Raw genomic sequence first — 14,494 nt, forward strand, 5'->3', positions numbered from 1 at the left:
AAAAAAAATTAACTTAAATGATTTTAGCAAATGGCGGCAATATAACAAAGAGTGAAAAATTTAAGGGGGTCTGAATACTTTCCGTACCCACTGTATATACACACTCATAGAGTATATACTTTGAAAATATTTACATACAAATATATTTACTATACAAATATAACATATTTTTCTTAAATATATACATGCATGTGTGTGTATTTATATATATATATTCCGTTTCCCTATCTTGCACTTTCCAGAAAGTGCCAAAAGTTTGTATATTTTCAGATAAATACGCAAGTAAAAATCTCTGATCCACACAGGTCACAACAACAGTGCCATTGCCCCCATTAAACATGAGCCTGAAATAGTTTGTGGTGTGTGATAAATCACTGGCTAATGAGAGAGAGCGGCGTGGTGGTGCATTTGTATTCTGCCCAGCTGTTGGCAGACTTCTATCTGCTATACATAATTTAAGAACAACATTTGTCTCCATTTAGATAAACAGGCATGTGTGATTGTGCGTGTGTTTTACGGAAACATCTGAAGTGGGTAGACATTCTGAGATTTTCAAGACAGTTTCCACAGTAACCAAGGCAGTAGCCATGAAGAGCAAAACCTTGAGTTGATTTCAATTAAACTTAACACTGCTTTTACACAGATGAAGGTTTTTGCTGCTTCTATTATGACAGAATCGTTCTAACCTTGAGTTTATTCTCCAAAGGTGAAGTCACACTGCAGTCCATTATCTTTATCTATAACTTATCTAAATTAGCTATAAAACACAGCGTAAAGTATGTATGTAATGTGTCTGAAGCTAAAGGAAAAGAAAATGTCGTATAAGCCTATGAGGCCATTCAAGCACTATAATAAAGCAATCAAGAAATAAGGTAATCAGCTGAGCAATGTGGAAAGTGGATCAAAGAGAGAGTAAAATTTAAGAGAGAAAGACAGCCTGAGAGGAGACAAGAAAAGAACCTGAAGCCTTAAAATAATGCATACTTTATGGCACACCTCCGACTGGAAGTGTGGCATCAAAGCTATGCTAATGCTCATAAACAGCTCAAAGTAATGCGATCGTCACATGCGATCTCTGTCACATACCACGAGAAAACACAGCAATCAAAAGTAAACACTCCAGTTCCTCGCTGCCATATTGCACTAAGACATTTCACATGTGTTTAGCTAAACATTTGGAAACGTATTGACATCTAAGAAAAATGCAGAAACCGAGCAAATTAAATGTTTTCTGCTCTGGGGGAGAAATAAACTGCAACACAGTTGCCACTCACAACTACACTTCAATGGTGTCTAGTATGATTTGTGCAAAATAAACAGTAGATCTTCATGCGTGAAAGTAATTACTATGCTTCAAATTCCTTTCACTTCTTTTTAATTGTTATTTCACAGTTACTGGACCAACATTAATCACTAGTCTCAGTCTATTGCACACAACAAATGGCGAGATAAGTAAACAATAGCAAGATCTGATCTGATTGTCTGGCTACATGCAATTTCAAGTATTCAAAGTTAACAAATTAGGTTAAAAAGAAACCAGGTAGCTGAAGAAAAATTCAAATATAAGCAATACTTGTGTTTTCAAGTTTTCCTGGGAATTTTGTATATATGAGTTGGGAAGTTGTAATTCAGGAAGATTTTAAAACTCTGCTTCTACAAAATGAATGAAGAATGTACATCAGTGTGTTTTTGTGTTTATATTCAACTTATAAAGGTACTGTAAATTAAATCATTATATATTCTATCATAATCGTACACTGTATACTATCATACTTTGTAGATGCAACTTAGATTTATTTTAAATGAAAAAATAATTCTGCTAATAAAAAACTATTTCAACAAATTTATATCCAGTATGTTTTCTCACTAACACGCACACAACTCAGAAACTCTGTAATGAAAGAAAGTTCAGAGTTTCCCGTTAATAATTACGACTTTGTTGTAGTGTTCACGTGCGTTCAACTTTCCAACATGACTTGAACACACTATTATTACTACTAACCAGTTCTAACAACAAAGTTCAACTTTTCCACGGGCAGTCGTGGCCTAATGGTTGGAGAGTCAGACTTATAACCTAAACGTCACAGGTTCGAGTCTCTGTACCAGCAGGGATTGTAGTTGGGGGGAGTGAATGACCAGTGCTCTCTTCCACCTTCAATACCACGACTGAGGTGAGACCCTTGAGCAACCCCCAACTGCTCCAACGGGTGCCGCAGCAAAAATGGCTACCCACTGCTCCGGGTGTGTGTTCACGGTGTGTGTGTGTGCAGTTGGATGGGTTAGATGCAGAGCACAAATTTCGAGTATGGGTCACCATATTTCACTTTCATTTGAACAACCATTCTTGAATGAGCTACCACTTTGCTCATTCTACTACAGCAGAATCACTGATTTCATATTCTCCCCTCCTAAATGTCATATAAAAAACAAACTATGACTCCACGTCACTCAAATGGCATCTACCAATCTAAATGGATGATTATTTTCCAAAATATGCTTCAAACTGAACCAGACTTTATGCCTATAGTCAGAAATCTAGTCGTAGTCTCCGTACGATCAATCATTGCTCAGTTACTGTCTAATCAATTGTCATTAGCAATCAAGGTGCTGATGGGAAAAAATTAGGCCTGCAATCCATAAGTGCTGTAGCGTATTTTAATTCACACCTGCCTGCTGATTAGAAATTTACCCTCACTCAATTCCCTGAGCCCTAACAAAGAGCCTTGTTAGCAGGGTTTAATTTGCACCGGAAGAAGATGGGTTTGGATCTTTTTTAGTAGATTCCCCAGCATATGCTTCTGAATGAAAGGTATAATACTACTATTGTATTACTGTATGTCAAAATAAAAAAAATCCAAGTTTTGTCTACTGCCACTCGCTTGCAGAGTCAGTTCGGTTTTAATGGCAGATCCATCAGCACTCTTTGTTCTACAACCTCATCATTTACAAATTAAGCACAGCTCATTAGCATGTGATAGCTTTTGTATCCTCTATCAGAGCCTGGCTAACCTCTGGCAGTGCTTTGACAGACACATTTTAGGATCTCTAAATCCTCCCAGGTGCTCATTGTGCTCTGTGGCATCTCTAGAGACGGTGAGTGGCACCTCTGGAGTGACAGACAGCCTTTGCTCAGCTCATGAGCCTGCCTGTGCTGGGACATAAACTCACGGTGACAGCCTACATTCAGGCCTCCCAGGTGACTCATCTAAAACAGCTATTCAACCTTTCAGCTTCTTGATGAGAATCAACAAAGCATCAAAGCTTTTCTAAACTCCTGCTTCCTGTCTTTCACTACATGATTCTCTCTTTTTGCAGTACAGTGGGAATGAATGTCAAACAATGCAAACTATACTTTTTATTGTATTTGTGTAGTGACATGGCATTTTAAGTGACCTGCAGTGTGACAAGCCATACTTTACCAAAAATTGTTTTAAACAACACATTATTAGACTTACAATATCATAATTTTCACACCGCTGCAGTATTCATGTTCAAAATGACTATATTAATACCACAGATGGTGCTTGTTGTTGCACAATAATGCAAGGTAGCTTGAATTTTATTTCTTAATCTATTTTACTTAAAAAAAATAACATGCAATCATATTAAATTGTGTTGTTTTCCAAAACTCAACTGTTTCGAGTGTTCGATCATAAAATTATTGGCTTCTAAATGTGGATAGATGGATACCTTTACAGTTTTAATTTACACTTGCTGTTAAATTCTAAATTCTAAAAATCTAAAATATTAATGTTCAATAAAGGAAAAAAAGTTTATGTCCATATATATATATATATATATATATATATATCATCTTTTTAAGTGGGAGAACTTGCACAATTGGTGGCTGACTAAATACTTTTTTGCCCCACTGTATATATATATAATACATTAGGAAACTAGATGAGGTAAAATAATGTGAGTTGATGTTCTCTAGATTTGTGCTTATGTAAAAGTGCAATAATTCTGATGAAATCTAAAAAATCTAAAATGACAACAATCGTGATTAGTTATCATGATTATAATTTCTGAGTAAAATAATTGCGATTATCAGTTCAGTGCAGCCCTAGAGAGTAGTATCAAATACTCATTGATACTAAGTACCATTTCTGTTTTGCTCATATATGCAGAGCCAAGTAAACATCTAGGATGTTTATTCTTATGCTGCTTTGTCATGTGAACCTAAGCATTCATTTGATAGATTGCCCAAGCATGTGGCACTCTGGACCAGATTAAGGCCATCCATGTTGTGGATGGCTCTTCCTCTATGTCTATAATCTGATCGGTTCAGATAAAATCAGATCTAATGCTCTGATGCACTCACCAAACACAAAACACTTCCTTTCTCTGAACACAACGAAAATATTTATCCCATTTTCACCTTGCGAATACACAACTAATATTTGCACACAGATTAGACAGGGGATTGGCATTGCTGAAAGGCCCAATAGGGATCAGAGAAAACAAATATGAAATGTTTTATATGCATGTGCATATAAATCATTCCAAGCCAGTTCTGTTTAAATGAGTCTTAAATAAGTGCAGTATGGATGCATAGGCTACTTTAAAGAGATAGCTTTGGTTAGCTAAGCTCTATTAATCTTGTTATGGATGACACAGGCTTTGCTCCATACAGAGGAAAGCAGAAGGTAGTGGTGATACGCTAATGCAGATGACAGCTAATGCACGTTGATGATTTATTTCTAGATCAGAGAGGCCTGATGAAGTTTCAGTCAAAGACTTTCAGTGGTACTGCAAAAAAAAAAAAAAAAAACTGCACAGAATATTAACAATCTTATAATCTTTTATGACTCCATTAGTGCTTTAGGTCACAATTCTCATTTTATGGTCTACTCCACCACATTTCTTAGAAGTCAGTGTTAATAGAGTACACAAATATGGGCGAAATCATGAAATCTGTCAAGAATATGCCCATAGATCTAAAAAGAAAATATGGGGAATATTTCACTCCTACATAAAATAAAAACAATACTATTATATTTTGCATAATAAGGCAAGGCAAGTCAAGTTTATTTATATAGCACATTTCAGATTCTAATAGATTCTAGATTTATAGATAATATATATTATTAGATCTAGATAATAGATATTATCTATTTGCTTCCTAAAAACATCAAGTTTTCCTAATTCAAAGTATAATATATGTACTATTACTGTATATCCACATAATTTGGGGGTGAAATATGACTTTTTATTTCCTCACACATATTGATGTGGTGCATGGTTTTAATATTGAATATACTACCAAATACTCTTGAACGTCATTAAAATTATGCTTTGATAAAGTCCATATGTTTCATTTGAGCTGGAGCACTTGGAAATGGTAGGGATTCCACTAGAGTATTGATAATGCTATTATGATATTATTCGACTAGATAACTCATCTTTTGTCACTTCCCCTTCCTTCTGATGATTTATTCCCTATTTTTACCCTTGATGGCCTCTAATTCATGATCATTTTTCTGTGTTCATGTCTCAGTAGACCACATCAACTACCATCCAGTACAACAGTGCTGCAGACACAGGGCAACACACATTCACTCTGAACACAGAAGAAAGCCTCCATTCCCCAACACATACACATAACTAATGTCATTATAGCTTCATTGGCCTTTGTACACAGAATCTATTTCTATTCACAGCTGTCAGTTTTCTCTTGCTTAAAGCAGCAGGGTGGCAAGATCAAAACAAGGCACCGGGGCCTCAGTGACAGCTCATTATCACAGACAAACACCCACTAAAGTGACTCCCACTTGAACCTCTGCCATTTTACCTGACTGCCTCTCCTGTCACTCTGACAACCACCACACTCTCCCCATCTCCCAGTGCCAGCACTCCTGAATCCCACATTCAGAACGTTTAGAGATGATCATGACCTCACTGTGGCTAAAATCTAGCTGTTTTGACTGGAATTGTTTCAGTTTATGTCTTTTGCCAAATGTTCCCTAAATGGCTTCCCGAAAGCTTTTTACATCCCAGTGACTCTGTCCTCTGTGACTCAAAAATAGCTTCCAGAAGATTCAGGTAGTGCCTCACAGCATCTGCAGAAGCACTGCATGGTTGTTTTAACCTGTGCGGACCTGTAATAAAAGAAAAGCCTGGGGAGTATGAGGTGTAACTTTTTAGGGACAATATTGGCAAACATCTTGAGCGGTCATCAGCTGTGTATCTCATAGTTGGATATAAGGTCAGAACGTGCACTTAAGTTTGAGTTTTGACCTCATATCCAGTATATAATCTATTTTGACATGCTTACATTCATCTGTTTGGGGCACAGGTCTATTGTGTTTAATCCGTCTGTTCTAGCTGACTGAACTCATGGACAGCTGGCTAGCCAGTCCTGCAAATACTCCATACCAGTCAGAGCAGATACACTGTACAAATCTTTCACAGAAAACAACATGGATGATTGACTGAGAGATGACTTAAAGGGATACTCCACCCCAAAATGAAAATTTTGTCATTAATCAATTTACCCCCATGTCGTTACAAACCCGTAAAAGCTTTGTTCGTCTTCGGAACACAATTTAAGAAATTTTGGATTAAAACCGGGAGGCTTGTGACTCTCCGATTGACTGCCAAGTAAATTACACTGTCAAGGTCCAGAAAAGTATGAAAGACATCATCAGAATAGTCCATCTGCCATCATTGGTTCAACCATAATGTTATGAAGCGATGAGAATACTTTTTGTAAGTGAAGAAAACAAAAATAACGACTGTGCACTACATTTTAAATATTTTAAAATTGAAAACTTGGTAACACTTTATAATAAGGTTCCATTGGTTAATGTATTAACTAACAAGAATGAACAATGAGCAATACATTTATTACAGTATTTATTCATCTTTGTTAATGAAAATACAGTTGTTCATTGTTAATTCACAGTGCATTAACTAATGTTAACAAACACAACTTTTTATTTTAATAATGCCGTAGAAGTTCACTCTTACTTCATGTTAACTAAAGTAGTTAACTAATGTTAACTAATGAACCTTATTGTAAAGTGTTACAGAAAACTTTTATTTTAGGCTATAATAATATTTCACAATATTACTGTTTTTTTTGTATATTTGAGCAAATATATGCAGCCTTGGTGAGCATAAGAGACATAAGAGAGTCTTTCAAAAAGTATTCTATATTTAAAAGCAAAAACTGCACAGGAACAAACCAGAGACATGGCCGCTTCTCCAGACATCTGTAAACAGAAGAATATTAGGTTTCACCATCTCAGCACAGTTAACATGTCTCCTATTACTCACATGCAAAGTGCAACAGTATGACTGAAACGATCTTAACATCTGTCTCAAACATGCAGCTTACAGCTTACTGTATCATTATAACTCACCAACTGTATAACCTACCAGGTCTGCTGTGACTGCGGCCTGCATCATTTCAAGGAAATCTCAGTTTTACTCAGTGAGTGTGATAATCTTAATAAATAATGAGTGTGATAAATCTAGAGCATTAACATAATTTTTTTTTTTTACCATTTCCAATTCTTAACTCAAGCTCCACTCACGCAAGCTGTGGAAATCATTGCGCTTTTGTTGGCTTCTTGGCTCCATCTCATCATATCATGGGTCTAAGCTCAGCAAGAGTAATTAAACAAGTCTGAAGGACTTTCTGGCATCCTGGCAACACATTCAACACAACAGACAGCCACGAGAGATTTAGGATCGGTCAACGATGCTAGAAAACATGCTAATTTCAATGTTATGTTATGAAGGGGAATCAGTGTTACACATTTTACACGTTAAAATAATTAGTTACATTTAACCATTAGGTCTACATACAAGCAGCTCCACAAAACAATTACACACTAAATATGCAGTTCCTTAGATGTACTGTATCATGAATACCCTATTATAAAGAATTTGACCCTCTTTCCTTATATATTGTCTTGTCAGCATGATAAAACCATAGTTTCTCACACCCTCTCCAGGAAGACAGTGCACTCGGCCCTTAGAGCTGCTGTGTGAGCCATAAATTGAATTATAGCACCACCAGCCAGTGGAAGAGGTGCTGCAGTTCAGTTGCCCATCTACTACTGTTAAAACACTAGCACTGTGGCCAAAAATATACAGCAGCTTTATATCAAACAACATATGTCATATGTTTGTGTTTAATGAACTCAGGAACAACATATACAACAGTAATTGCATTTCTTGTCAAATAATTTAAGTAACTGAGGGAATTTGACTCAGTTTAAAAATGAAAAGAGATCTTTATGGTTTATTATTCTGAAATTAGATGTAAAATATGATAAAATATATATATAATTTATACTTAAATATTTAAAGTATTGAAATAGTCAAATAATTGATTTGAAAAAAAATCTAAATGCTCCAGAGCGTCACACAGTAAAGCATGCAATGATATATTTACAACATTGTTTTGTTAATTTATCATTTTAGTAACAGAGACGCTGATGAAGACTGATGGAGACCGTTCATATACGATAAAACCTAGCAATGACAATAATTTGTACACTAGGTATGTAGGTATTCAGAATAATCAAAAAGCTGTGCACATTCCCAAAGACCACTGCAAGTGTTTCTTCCCTCTTACATTAATATTAACTCTGCATACTTGAAATTCATAATTAAACCATTTGCTGAAAGATGAAACTACTCCTATCCATTAAATCACACACAACATTATTTTTTTACAGAAAAAAAATCACAATATAAAATACAAGTTTCAGTACTGCTATATTCTTTGTCTTCCTGCAGTGAATGAAAACCACTTTTATCGGAAAAATTACATGAAACCCAAGTGCACATATGACTCTGATACGCCTCCTCCTATATCATCGACTGGATCTGTGCCAATGCTAAAGACTATTACTTCATTGCTTCTGCTAATCAATATTTCACACACAAAAAACAACACCAAACAACTCATGAAAATGACACTCTTATTGTCACCATTACTTATAACAGAGCAGATTACGGATGTAGACGCATATGAAAGAAATGATTTCAGTCTTTCAACACAACCCCCTCCACCGCCCAGCAAACACACACTCAAACCCATCCATCCCATTATCTCAACTATACAAGCACTCAGACCAAACCATGACTATATCTTTTATGCATGAAGAAGATGCTCCACAATATGGTATTATGAAGCATTTCAATGCACTTATTTCTCATTTCTGAGAGCAAAATACAATTTTCTCTCAATGTATTTGAAATTGTCAATATGTATCTACTCCTGAAGATACATATTGACCTAAAAAAAACAAAGCCCGAAGACATCCAGACACCCTGAAAAGATATTCTGACTCTCGGCACCGATTCTTCAAGGAGGTCGAGAAGGGACAGTTCAATGTGAAATGCCACTCAATATTCAGACAGAAAAGTTTACCTAGCAGAAGGAACGCCAGTCCGGCTTGAAGCACCGAGGGTCAGAGGAACCGAATCTTCTCACTTGTCATATTTTCCCATGTTGTGTTCCACTGGATTCACACTAAATTCAAAGGTGCGCGTGATATGAAGGCATCCAACTCCCCAAAGCCCATATCCAAAACCACTAAAATCCAATGGGTTTTTTCCCTTTCGACGTAATGGATAGATATCTCCAGAAAACGCACTCTGAGGACCAGTCAAATTCCTGCGCAATGTGCCCGACGCCCCTCAAGAAAGCCAAGTACTTGTTTTCCCCTCAGAAGCCCGGAAGCTCGTGCCATTCTCCTCCCGCCCGTCGACGCACCTCGCTTTTGTCCGCATTAAACCCGTTAAGTCAAATCAAATCTCAACAGGGATACCTTCTCACCACCGCACCTTTACAAGCACTTCCTCCCCGCTTAATCCACACAGTCACTGACCGACTGCCTTCCGCGCCGACCCTCCATCCAGAAGGTATCAAAAGTGTCTTCTCCTCAGACAGCGTACGCTCTCCACACGCGACTGAAGATGGATTTATAACTCGAAATGTCTCCTACAAGTCGATACAACACACATAGGATGCTGAAAATTTAAAGAGAGGTCTAATTAATTGCCCATGAGGCGGAAAGAGGGAGCCAATTCCTCATCATAACGGTAGAGCTGTTTAAACAAACTAGTTTTGCACCAGCCACTGCCTGGGATCATCAGTACAACGGCTGTTCTTTCTCCCCTGCTGTTTGGATTGGGAGAGAGAACGCAGGACGTCATGACGGATTGGCTCAGACTGACGCTCTCAATACTTGATACGTGTGTCACTCTGCGCCTCTCAGTGAGAAGTGCTGTTGATTTAATGCTCGACGACGACGGAAAAGGTAAAGAAAAACACGAACTATGGCAAGCCGCTTTAGCGTTTATTCCTTAGAACAAAGTAGTATCGATTTTTTTCTTACTTAGGTTTTTTTTTTTCTAGTAAATCATCCAGTAGTTACCACTAGGGACTTTTAATTTCACTTGTTAACTTTTCATTGGATACTATTAAAGGATTAGTTCACTTCCAGAATAAAAAAAAAATCCTGATAATTTACTTACCCCCATGTCATCCAAGATGTTTGTGTCTTTCTTTCTTCAGTCGCAAAGAAATTAAGGTTTCTGAAGAAAACATTCCAGGATTTTCCTCCATATAATGGACTTCAGCGGTGGCCAACGTGCTGAAGGTCCAAATTGCAGTTTCAATGCAGCTTCAAAGGGCTCTACACGGTCCCAGCTGAGGAATAAAGGCCCGTTCACACCTAGAACGATAACTATACAGATAACTATATTAGCGTCCACACCAGCGGATATTGTCTGTTTATTCCAAGTGCACGCTCGTCTGCTGCTTTAAATTCTCAAGCTCGTTACAGCAGGATTGATTCTGATTGGCTGTGAATGTTTTTATCGTTCATCAGCTGGAAAAAAAATATTCTGAAAGTGATTCCAACGATATTGTCTCTCCTTTATCGTTATAGCTGTGGTGTTGACTCTGGTATTCTTTAATATTGAGAATGATTTTTAGAACTATATCTTTATCGTTATCTTTATAGTTATTGTCCTTGGTGTGAACAGGCCTTATCTAGCAAAACGATCTGTAATTTTCTTTAAAAAAAAAATGTATATACTTTTTAACCACAAATGCTCGTCTTGCACTAGCTGGACTTCACACATTACGTAGTCACATTGGAAAGGTCACGCGTAATGTAGGCAGAAGTGCAGACCCAGTGTTTATAAAGTGAACGTGCAAAGAAAGTCAAATGCCCTTTACAAAAAAAGGTAAAACAACAATGTCAGATGATTTTCAAGTTGGAGAAGAAAATGACATGGAGTTTTTCGCCCTACCCTACCTTTTTAAACCGGAGTACACAGACGAAGAGCTAACCACACGTGACCTTTCCAACGTGATTACGTAATGCGTGAATTTACAGATGCGCAACGCAGAGCTAGTGCAAGATGAGCATTTGTGGTCAAAAAGTAAATACATTTTTTTTTTTTTTTTAGAAAATGACTGATCATTTCGCTAGATAAGACCCTTATTCCTCGGAGCTGCACTGAAACTGCAATTTGGACCTTCAACCCGTTGGCCACCATTTAAGTTCATTCTATGGAGAAAAATCCTGGAATGTTTTCCTCAAAAACCTTCATTTATTTGCAACTGACAGAAAGACATGAACATCTTGGATGACATGTGGGTGAGTAAATCATCAGGACATTTTTTTATTCTGGAAGTGAACTAATCCTTTAAGGTCCGGTCACATTTACTGTTGCTTGGCGAAATGTTGCAGATGAAATCCAGTAATTCCAATAGGAAGTGATCAGGACTCTCACATAAAGGCAATTATTATCATTTTTTTTTTGTTTTAGTTGAATGATAATGTGTACCCTCTTTATAGCTTAATGGAATTTATGAAACCAGCTTTAATTTCCACAACTTCAACAATGACACTGACAATTTCTTTAAGAATCGTCATTGGTCCAATAAATTGTTTACATGCGTATACCAATTGTTACTAGTAACATATCTCACTGATTAAAATTGCTGTTTACTTGCCATTTATAATTACTCAGATTGGCTTCTATATAGTTTAATTAAAAATTTTACCAGAAGTCACTGGAATAGTGACTACAGTAGTACAAAATGTGCTTGTGAAGCTAGAATACTTACTATTCACCTTAGGTCTGTTACTTAAAGTATAAGTGCCTAAATAAAAGCTAAGACTGGAATACATACTGTGAGTAGTTGATATCACAGATTGACAGCATTATTGGTATTATTTATTTATTTTAAATAACAGTAGAAATAGTTGCTTGTCATCATTAAAATACACCAGTAGCAAAGGAATAAGTAGCCTAATTGTGTGTAATAAGAAAGTAGCCTTCTATTGACTAGTTGAATATAAATAAATAGAAAAGATAGGCTACTAGTAAGTTTAAAGGAATAAACGTTCATACGGCTTGCCATAAAAGGACAGGTTACTGTTTGTCTCTGACTACAGTTCAACCCAAAAACCACGTCCACGGAAATCCAGCAGATGGTCGGGATTAAGAACGAACCTTAAGTGGTCCGCGTGCAAGAATGTTCCACGCAGTGAATGCAGTGACGGCAGTGAATGGAGCTGCAGCTGATTACGCAATAAAGCTTTGAGTTGCTGCCGCTGAAATACCGCTTCTACACTCGTGTTGTGTTGTGTGGGGCAGGAGATCGATTACTTACGATCATACCAATAAAAGCGTCAACGTTGCATTTACTTCTGCGTCAAGAGTTCACTCATTACATATTGCTTGCCAGTTCAGCTGTCGATATCGATGCAACTATTGCGTTCTGCGCCGTAATTTAAAACACTCTGATTTCATGGCCATTAAAAGCTATGTCATCATGACTATAACTAGGTTTTCTACAAGCGAGTTTACGTATACAGGTCGAACTGCTGCTACAAACATAAATACTCTCCACAAACCACTTAAGGCGGGTTTGTGTGGTGAATGGTAATGGTGATTCAGTACCATGGACAGCGATTCGGCCGTTTTTGCAGTGTTTTTGTTCATATCTTTGAGACCACATATAGCCCACGACTGTTTTAGGTCTTGATGTAATATTTCAGGTTGTAAAAATGCCAAATAAAAAAAACTGAATTTTTGTAATAGTTGCATATGAGTCCCTCAGTTGGCCTTAGTGTGAAAAGATGGATCTCAAAATCATACAGCCATTGTTGGAAAGGTTCAAATTCAAGATCAGATACGCTGAAAAACCAAAGTATTTGTGGGACCTGAAGGATTTTTCTGTGTGTGTGTGTGTGTGTTACAGTATTTTCTGTGTGCACTGTGCACAGACAATACTATAATATATATTAATATTTAGGTAAATATTCATATAATATTAAAAATAAAATACAAGTATAAAAGTAAAAAGAATGTTTTAAGTTATAAAATATATTAAAACATAAATCATTTGTAAATACTGTAGTTGATATCACAGATCAACAGCATTATATGAAAAAGGTTTAGGGAAATTAGTCACTTGTCACTATTAAGATGGTCCAGTAGCAAAGGAATAAATAGCCTACTTGTATGTGTATATGCACCATAAACCAAATGTATCTGTTAGACACTGATGTAAGCGGAATTCTCCACCACCACCACCCAACCAACGCCCAACCACGAAGAGTTGTCTGCAGTTGTGTTTGAACTTTTCCTTTGACACCACAGTTCAAAGTAATCTCCAAAGTAAAGTCCTCGTGGAACACTCTATGAATCGTAAATTATCCTCCCACGTCTTTTACATAAGACCACCATGCGTTCATTAAAACCATTTGTACATGGTTGAAAAGACTTTGACAGATATTTGACTTTTTCACTCGGTTGATTGCCTGGGCAATTTACTATTGGATTTATCGTCAGCTTGCTCCGTAAAATAACGACCAGTCGTTTTCTTTCACTCAGTGTAACGGCATGCAAGTAGAACATATCATTAAAATTGCTTTATGTGCTGGATCAATTTATTTTAAAGCACATTGTGCATGTAAGAGGTCTGTTAAGATGGGGGAGCTGTTGCACTGAACACTATATTGCTCTGGATTATTCAGTCCAGCACTTTCAGTACACTCATTTATTTGAAGCAATGTGAAACACGTTGTGCCTTCTCTACAGGGTAAATTACAAAATGGCCATGAAATCTCCTTATTTGTACTCTTTTTATTACCTCTCATTGTGGGTGTTTTTTCCAGTGTAAACACTTCCACTCAGCATTAACCAGCCCATCAACATCCGCCCTGCAAAATAAAATGCCCCCCTTGCTGATCATCTCATAATCAACTCTTGTTTAGCTGAATTAGCACTTACTTTATTTCGCTCTTAAAGCCATTATGAGGATTCTGATTTGCCAATGTAAGGCCATGTTTGCAGACAGATCTATCAAAATACTGAAATTATAAAAGCTACATTTAATTTCAAATTATTTTAAATATGGCATTGAATAGATCTGAATTTGTGTAATGACATGGACTAAAATATTAGGTCTAATAACACTCATGGAGCCTACTGACTGATTAACCCT

The 14,494-nt window shown here is 36.8% G+C and overlaps 1 protein-coding gene across 1 annotated transcript in view; it reads right to left on the reverse strand.

Annotated features, from left to right (window-relative positions):
- Positions 1 to 10,083, reverse strand: part of LOC107572671 (leucine-rich repeat and fibronectin type-III domain-containing protein 5-like) — a 73,172-nt gene extending 63,089 nt beyond the window's left edge. The window contains exon 1 of the mRNA XM_016259102.1: positions 9,392 to 10,083. The gene's annotated coding sequence lies outside the window, so the exon portion shown is untranslated. The remainder of the gene's footprint in view (positions 1 to 9,391) is intronic.
- Positions 10,084 to 14,494: the final 4,411 nt, after the last annotated feature.

The sequence above is a fragment of the Sinocyclocheilus grahami genome, unplaced genomic scaffold (assembly GCF_001515645.1).
Source record: "Sinocyclocheilus grahami isolate Dianchi unplaced genomic scaffold, SAMN03320097.WGS_v1.1 scaffold1790.1, whole genome shotgun sequence".
NCBI classification, from domain to species: Eukaryota; Metazoa; Chordata; class Actinopteri; order Cypriniformes; family Cyprinidae; genus Sinocyclocheilus; species Sinocyclocheilus grahami.